Source organism: Lytechinus pictus, chromosome 2 (genome assembly GCF_037042905.1).
Source record: "Lytechinus pictus isolate F3 Inbred chromosome 2, Lp3.0, whole genome shotgun sequence".
NCBI classification, from domain to species: Eukaryota; Metazoa; Echinodermata; class Echinoidea; order Temnopleuroida; family Toxopneustidae; genus Lytechinus; species Lytechinus pictus.
The window spans coordinates 47,731,719-47,741,745 of record NC_087246.1 but is presented as its reverse complement, the minus strand read 5'-3'; positions in this window follow the sequence as shown (position 1 = coordinate 47,741,745).

The following is a 10,027-nucleotide window of genomic DNA, read 5'->3' as shown; positions in this document are numbered from 1 at the left end:
GGACGACTAGGAAGAGTCGCCATTTTAGAACTGTGAGTTACCCAATAAATCTGTCATCAGATAATCAAATTCGAGATAAAAGTTGATTCGTTGAGCGAGCTATAACTTTCATAGTTTCATGTCAAGATAGAGATAAAATGGTTTGATGTGACAGAGGTACACGCGAGCACATGCAGTCAATCAAGTACAAATTGTCTACCGGTACGCTACGTATATACCTGAATGAACTATAGCTTTATCAGTCTATCATTACCGAACCCCGAACCGAACCAATGTTCGGCAAATTTCTGCCGAACCTTGCCGAACCGAACCGAACCCGAACATGGCGCCTGACTTGCAGCACTAATGCGTGGTTATGGTCAAGATCGGACTTTGATGTATGGAAGCTCTCTTTCCCGAAGCTAACACAGAGGGCCTCGACTCCCAATCCCTGACCCATTGCCAATCCACTTATCTCTCATTCGAATCATTAAAGTGGACTTGCACTGGGTCAGGGATTGGGAGTCAAGGCCCTTTGTGTTAGCTTTGGAAAAGAGACCTTCCATGGGAGTCAAGGCCCTCTGTGTTAGCTTTTGGAAAGAGACCTTCCATACATCAAAGTCCAATCTGGACTAGCAGGGCCATTGTGGCGGCAGTGTATTGGGGTTGATTCCAAGTCCTATCCCCCTTTGTGCATTTCCTTCGTGAAATATTTGTCTCTGTATTTTCATTCATTGAAAATGTGTAATTTGCTCTCAAATGATCATGACTTGGACAGTTCATGAAAAAGTAAAAATTGAGAAAAACGGGGACATGCTAAACAGTTCGATTGTTTTTGGAATTTCCAAATAGCATATATTTCACTGGTGGATCCATGCTGAAAGAACCACAGCAATATTTATTTGTAATTGGTGTAAACATCAGAAAATTGTCAAATCAAGTCCTTTGTGATTATTCAACATCTTGTTAAATATGTACATATTTGGCGGATATAGTTTCTACATGTACCTTCATGACAGGAAGGTATAAGGGTGACAGTGATTTCAGGGTAATTTCAGGTCGCATGACCAAGGTCAAAGGTCAATTAGGGTCAATAAACTTTTACCATGTTGTTAGGGGTATCAACATTGAAATCTTAACCGTGGTTAAGTTTTTGAAATGTCATTATAACTTTACAGGAAAGGATCTAGTTCATGAAACTTTGACATAATGGTAATCAAGTATTACTAATCATCTTGCATAAGTTTTAGGTCACATTGTTATGGTCAAAGGTCATTTAGGGTCAATGGACTTCAACCATGTTTGGGGTATCAAAATTGATAACTTGAGGTTAAGTTTTTGAAATGATCATAACTTTGAAAGTAAGTGAACCTATTGCATGAGACTTGGTACTCACGTATCACGGGTCATTAAAAAAAAAAGTATTTATTGCCTTATGAATGGTGTTTTTCGTGAATAATTAATTCATATTATATTAGTTGTTTTCAAAGTCAGCACTGCTGCTATTGAATCGCGTAATACAGGCAAGACTGCCAGCAGCATTCTAAGGTGAGAGGGTGACTGCTATGAACGTATGTCATCTCAGAATTTCAAACACATATCAAGTCACAAGGTTTTCCCATGGTAGTTACTATCACCATCACCATCATCATCATCACCATCATCATCATCACCATCATCACCATCATCACCATCACCATCATCACCATCACCATCATCATCATCATCATCACCATCATCATCATCACCATCATCATCACCATCATCATCATCACCATCATCACCATCACCATCATCATCATTATCATCACCATCATCATCACCATCATCATCACCATCATCATCATCACCATCATCATCATCACCATCATCATCATCACCATCACCATCATCACCATCACCATCATCATCATTATCATCACCATCATCATCATCACCATCATCATCACCATCATCATCATCACCATCATCACCATCACCATCATCATCATTATCATCACCATCATCATCACCATCATCACCATCATCACCATCATCATCACCATCATCATCACCATCATCATCACCATCATCACTATCATCATCACCATTATTATCATCAATAACATTGTCATTATTTTCCATATAAAAGCAACAAAATGATCATAAAAGATATTTTGTAGATCAGTTGTACTGTAAAGAAGATATATTTTACAAGATTTTAAAATTAAGAATCAGGTCAATAGGCAAATGCTGATGACACTTTGATATCATATATGCCAGTCATTGTCCTCATCACCATCAACCTCTCCATAAAAAAATACTCATCTTAATCATCATCATCATCACCATTCGTCATCATCATGCTCATATAAACGCAATAACATTAAAATCACCATCATCTTCATCTTCATCATAATCAATACATCTCCACCATCCTCCTCCTCCTCCTCCTCCTCCTCATCATCATCATCAACATCATCATCATCATCATCGTCATCATCATCATTATCATCATCATCATTATCAAGAACATCAATATTTATCATTAATTCCTCACCACTATTCTTGTCTCCATCATCATCATCATCTAAATTTTTACTTCTATTGTCACCTTCAGTGTCATTAGTCATCCTCAGTGCTGCCAAGTCTCCTTGATTGTTAGGGCAGAATCCCTGAAAATTGACTGAATTTCAAGCGAAAATCTTTCAACATCTACCGGATTCATAAAATGATTTCTTACATTGGATTGTGTGTAATCGAGAAAGATCTGGTCCCCATCTTACAAAGAGTTGCGATTGATTCAATCAATGTCAACTGTATGGAAATCCATCCATGCCATAATTTTTCTCTCTAGTAAACAAATAGAATCACACCGATTTTTCAAGAAAACGATGAATGCATGAATATACATCATTCATATCTAGAAAATATTTCAAACAAATTTGCATTTTAGATGTTGATGTTGCTGGCCATCCATAGTTGTGGTCGATCAGATCAATAGTTAATCTTTGTTAGACGGGGCCCTGCTATTCTGCTTCCTTTCTCAGTAAATTCTCCCTGAAAGGGGAATATTGAAGTTGGTAGCTCTGCATCCTCATCTTATTATTTATGATCATTATCTTAAACATTGCTGTCATCATCGTCACCAATCATAATCACCATCAATCATAGCATTTATCGTCTCCATCATCAAAATCTATAATCTTCATTGCCCCCATCTCCTTGTCATCATCATCAGCAGCAAAAGCAGTAGCAGAATTGTCAATTTTACCATCATGTCATCATCATCATGATCATCAAGAACAGCATTCATGATTCAGCATAACAACGCCATCACTGTCGTAATCAATCACTATCATTATCGTACTCATCAGATGGAAAAATCATATTTTTAAAGGGGGGTTTCCCTTCTTTTTGTTTGAAAATTATTGTAACTATTGCATACAAAAGTGGTACAAAATTACCCTGAGCCACTGTGTATTTTTGTAGTTGAGAATTTATCTTCATGTGGTTCTATTTTCTACAAAGTGAATCCTTTGATTTAAAGAGCATACTAAATTTCTGTGAAAAATTGTTTTAAACAGCTTTATGAAACAACCCTCAATACTTCCATATGTTCTAAATAGTTCAAACTTTTGTGCCTTCAGAGCTCTGTGAGATATGGATGATCAATGAAAAAGCCCCCCCCCCCAAAAAAAAAAAGGAAAACAAATAGAAGGCTAATTAATGTAAAACAGTTTCACCCCATTTCAACAGTTATCAATTACATGTATATCGCATTATAACCACATGAAAGCCAACTTTGAATTGAGATTTTATTGAATATTTTTACATTCCATCAAATAAAATGGAAGTGACAAGACATTCAAACTAAAATACTGGCAAGAAAAGGATGTAAAATTGGGATCGTATATGCCCAGTTTGTTCAATTTGTGATTATTTCTCACAGGCCCAAGCAATAATTTGAACCTATTTTATGTTGTACCATATTTCTTTTTTCACCCCCTCCCCATAAGTTTGAATCTCTTGTTCAATAAAGTCAGCATTTGGAACCTGGCATTGTCAATCTATGAATAGGTCCTAATCTGACCCTCAGGCATTCAATAGGGCCGTCTGCACCAGCCCGATTTTTCAAATCACGCTATTTCTGATCCGGCAAATTATACCGATCTGAACAATCTCAAGATTATTTGTAATGGAGACTAAGTCAACTTCTGATTATTTGCAAAATAGCGCGCTATTTACGAATTATCCCGCTAATTTGCAGGTGTAGATGCACTTGGGATTTGGCTCGGGATTATGTATTCACGGCGTCAGACCATAATGCATCGAGTAGGAATTGCTCAAGTTGCACTGGTAGAGATGGGGTTTCTTGAATCTCTAGATTAATCGCGAAGTGGGCTAATCGGGCTACAATCTCGAGAATGAGCAAACTAGGGCTGGTGCAGCACCGCCTACTGACTCCATCCCCCAACCTATTCAATTGACCACTTTTGTGAAAGCAGAAAAATCAAAGAATAACATCAACAAAAGTTTGAGTAAAATAGGACTAGCAATAGAAGAGTTATGAGCATTTGAATGTCGAGATCACTAATGCTATGGAGATCCTCCCATTGGCAATGCGACCAAGATCTATGATGTCACAGATGAACAACTCTCCCCTTTTGGACACTGAAAATATACCCTAAAACATCTCTTTTTGCTCATTCTAATCATATGACAAACGATTCATCAATGGTGTAATGTTATGAAACCTCTGTACTTGTCCTCTCATAAAGAGAACACCTCACATTGTGATAGACTCAATAAAAGTGAGAATATAAGTGAAATAAGTACTAAAGTAATGAGGGAGTTGTACGTGTGTGACATCACAGATCTTGGTCGCATTGCCAATGGGAGGATCTACATGGCATTAGTGATCTCGACATTCAAATGCTCATAACTTTCTTATCATTCATTCAATCTTCCTCAAACTTTCAACAATATGTTTCTTTGATTTTTCTCTTTGATATGGATTCAGCTGGTTTCAAGGGTTTCATTCTCCTTTAAATTTAGTAATCTTCATCACCATATCTCAATACCATGTTAATGCATGGAGCAGATTTGCATGCACTGCCATTTAATTAGCTGTAAGGTATTCATTTCCAGTCAGATGCGGATTTTCAGGGGATATTTCTGCATGCATAATGAAAAGGCAGGTAAAATGTTTAATTCGCTTTTCTGTTAAATTTTATTTGAATTATTTGTGTAGGTGGAAGCGTTTCAATTAGAAGCCATCTGAAGGTCTCAGATGTAATCTTCTAGCTCTTCCATAGTAATCCTGCAAAGATTTTGAGTTCATTGAAAATAAATTGGTGTTGTCAGTCAACAAACCTTTGCTGGAATATATTGGTATCCTTCTGTACACTCGTTCTTTCAACCTACCGAGCTTTTTATATCTTTGGAATATCTTGTTTCAGATCTTTATTTCTAAAAAAAGAATTTATATTATCTGTTTAAAGGTCAAGTCCACCCAAGAAAAATGTTGATTTGAATCAATGGAGAAAAATCACACAAATATAACGCTGAAAATTTCATTGAAATCGGATGGAAAAAAGGAAAGTTATGATATATTAAAGTTTCGCTTATTTTTCACAAAACAGTTTTATGCACAACTCAGTGATATGCAAATGAGAGAGTCGATGATGTGCCTCACTCACTACTTCTTGTGTTTTTCATTGTTTGAATTATACCATTTTTCAATTTTTACAGATTCGACAACAATGACCAACTTGACTGAACCACAAAATGTCAAAACAAGAGTAATTCCACATGTCAGGGAGGAAAAAAACTTTGATACACATGATATCAAGGAGAAAATGGAGATATTTCATGTTTCATACAATAAAATACAAAAGAAATAGTGAGTGTGTGATGTCATCAGTTCCCTCATTTGCATACCGACCAGGATGTGCATATAACTGTTTTGCAAAATTAAGTGAAATTTTAAAATATAACTTTCTTATTTTACATCCGATTTTGATGAAATTTTTAGTGTTATGCTGGTTGGGTTTTTCTGTTTTTCATTCAAATCAACATTTTGTTTGGGAGGACTTGTCCTTTAAGGGTTATAAAAAATTGATCAAAATTGTTTTTCCTTTCAATGAGTTATGTCTAAAGGCCCTGTCACATTGATGGTGTGCAGATAATGTCACAGAAGTTAATGTATTCCAAGTAGAGATAAACTATGCTCTATCTGACATGAAGTCTATCGTGTGAGTTTGAAGTTCTGATGATCTTGAAGCATTTTCCAGCCATTATATACTTTCCACTGTACTGGAAGCTTCTAGTATTGTGTTTAAAAGGAACATTCAAGTTCTTTATAGAGCAGTCAAATTCTACATGTTCTAGAAGACTCTTGAATGACCTCAGTGAAATTAACAATGTAAACAACATAGGGCATGTTTATGCTTCCATTTTTCAGGCCAGAATCAGCGTTTTCATACGTGATTAGTCCAAAACACAGTTGCATCCATGCTTACTTTCATTTAGACGACGTTCCAGAATGCCAATCGTAACCTTACAAAAAGGTGCATTTCTAAACGTCGTTTGACCAGAATCAGGCTTTCTGGGAAAGTATGAACAGGACAGCGATCGTAAATGTGTTTGAATGACGTCATTCGGTACATGCTTCCGGTGAGATGAAAATCCGCAGGCAAATAGTCGCATGGTTCTAACAGGTAGTTACCTCCACGAAATTACCTCTCGCCTCTCCCTGATTCTAATATTGACCAATGTACATTTGCATGTATGATTATTAGGTTTAGTACTATCACTATTACTATTCCTCTAATTTGTCGTCATGATGAATGTTGAGGGATTTACAAAAAAAAAGGAACATGAGTTATGATGAGGAGACGTCGCTGAGCCAAAAGCCCTAGTAGCATAAACAAATAGATGTCATATTATATATATTTTATCTTACTATTGTCCTCACCATGGTGAAAATTCTATAGCTATGTCAAGTAGCTCCATGCAATTATTAAAGATCAAAATTTGTTCAAAGTTAAAATCGACCTTAACAACACTCGGAAAAAACCTTTTGAAAAAGGGCGCGCCCAATTCAACGCCGCTTTCCTGCTCAATGAAAATTACGATGCGAAGCCAGCTGCAGATCGCGATTTCGCCTCTGAAAAATTAAGCATAAACAGCACCTCCAGAACCACGTTTGCGATCGGCGTTCTGAAACGACGTTTGAAAACGCTGATTCTGTCTACGCTATGGAAGCATAAACACACCCATAGCTAATCCTATTGTCCTTTTTCCAGCCAGCAGTCTCTATTGTCTGCCAAGTACATTACAAGAATACCAGACATTGCTCTGCCTCATTTAATATGCATAATAGCAAAGCTTAACTGAGACATCCTGGAATATTCTCTACTCACATTATCCAGAGAGAAAAAAACTAAATGAATGAATGTAATTCCTCTTTCAATTCTTCTTGTATATTATGGGCCCACGTGTTACTGACGAATTACGAAAATGACTCATCTCAATTATATATTTTTCATGTTTTTTGGTAAAGATTCTGAACCTTTACCCCAAAACATGAAAAATAATTGGGATGAATCATTCCATAATCAAGTAGTGGTAAAGTATTTGTTGGTATCGCGTCGGACAAAGTTAGAATAGAATCAAATAGAAATGGTATTTATTTTGTCACAAGTCCACATACCTGTAGCAGCTTAAAAGCTGAATTACATGTAAACACAAGATATTCTTAAAGGCTGTGAATTATAAATTCACAATCAAAATATCATTGGAGAAAACACAAGAGAGACAAGGAAAGATAGAGGAGAGAGAGTGACAGAGAGGGCCAGTGCATGAGAGTGAGAAATAATATTACATATTAATGCCGAAAATGCCGAAAATTTCATCAAAATCGGTTAACAAATAATTAAGTTATTGAAGTGTAAAGTTTAGCAATATTTTGTGAAAACAGTTGTCATGATTTTATACATGTATGAATAAGATGTCGCCCTTTAATGAAATAAGTTGCAGCAATAAATATCTAATGCACTAAATCAGTTGTTAATCCAATTTTTCTTGTTCTTGGAGGAAAAAATTTGAATAAAGTAAACCTAATTTCATATAATAAAATACAAAAGAACAAGTGGGGATGTGACATCAGCCCACCTAATGAATATTCATGACTGTTTTCACAAAATATTGCTAAATTTTAAAATTCAATAACTTTGTTATTTGTTATCCGATTTTGATGAAATTTTCAGCATTTTGCTCAGTGAATTCTACTCTATTTATTAAGCTATAAATACTTTCAGCCCGGACCATCCCTTTAATCCGTTGACTCAGTTTTGCGGTTTTCATAAGAAAAATGAAATTTGCAAAACAAGTTAAGTTACTTCAAATTCATTTCAGTATCACTGAAATGTTGGGCTCATTGCACTTACACTTGGCGCACTTGGTCAGTTCAAAATTGACTTTGCTCTTTGAATAAGAGCTGTACAGCGGCGGTTTTCTTCCAATGGAAAGTCAATTAATAATAATAAACAAAGATAAACTTATTTTTTACAAGCTCAAGCCCAGTCAAGGGAAAAAATAAGAGGGTATACAAATTTTATCAGAACAAACTTTATATTTATTCTATTTCTTTTATTAATTTTTTTATCGTGCCAATTAACGCGACGCACCATGCGCCTATTAACGTGCCATATCACGTGCTGATTAACGCACCTTATGCGCCGATTAACACGCCATATCATGTGCTGTAAACTGGTAATACACCAAGCCTACTTAAATCTTTATTTTGTCAAATTAAGGTTTTTTAGTAAAAAAAAAGATGAATTCAAATTTCAAATCGTCAATTTAAATCGAATTTGAAAGTACCTGTAGGATCAGTCATGAAAATTCAATTTTTAGACCTATTTTCATACCCCTGCCAAACAAAGTTTGACAGCAGCTCATGTATAGAAATAATGTACGGTCGGTCGGTTGTTCCGTTGGAAATTTTGCGCTTCAACAACTTCCTCAATTTTTAACCAATTCTCATGAAATTTGGCTCACACATTGGTCTTGATGTATAGATGTGCAAGACATCTTTTTTTGGTGTGTGTCGGAAATAGTGTTGCCATGGTTACAACATATATATATTAGCTAAAAACCTTACGCTTCAAACTATTGTTTTGGATTTGTGACATGCCATAAACGAGCAGTTACCCCATATGTTATGTAGTATAAAATGCATAGATTTCAATTTTTTAATGGTTCGTGGGACTTCGTGTTGAATTATTTTTGTTTTCTTTTTAGAAACGGGTGTGAAATGATTTGTCTATTGATATACTGAAGGTACAGTAAAAAACATTTTCAATTTTATGAGAAAATGACATTTCATAGATTTTTCAACCTTATGGTTTATGTAGAAAAGCTGCTTGCATCTGATGTCACAAATCAAGTAACTGAAATTCTTATAAATTTTTTATTCTTTGAATGATTTTTCTCAAATATATTTAATGATTTTTTCTGCTTTTTTTTACAATAAACTTTTTGTCAGGGTGAACTTCCCCTTTAAATTGGTATTCTGAAAATTGTCTTAACTCTGTAAGGATGTCCCCTGTTTTATCTCTGAAACCCCCAATATTTTGTCATCAACCAATAGTTTAAGTTGTTATATGCTTAGGTCGACCAACAGAAGCATCTCTTCTGAAAAAACATTTAGCGGATTATTGACATGAGGCGTAATTTCCCTTGCATCTCTGACGCTTATGCTTGTGGGTACTGTGCTAAAAATACATGTGGCTCTTCTTCCAGGCACATTTTCTTCGAAAAGATTCATCGTCTCAAATTAGATCTGGATTATCTCCATAATGTCTCCTTTTATAAAACAAGATTTTCTTGTGGGATGCAGTAAGAAATTATTAATTTTGGCGGAGAAATCTCGCATGCAGCATAGAGTTACAATAGCCCCCTACCTCTTGTAAATATTGTATTTTCTAAAGGATTTAACATTTTAAAGAAAATAAAAGAGAATTTTCAGAAAACCTTTTATCTCAACGTATTATCTTGTGCA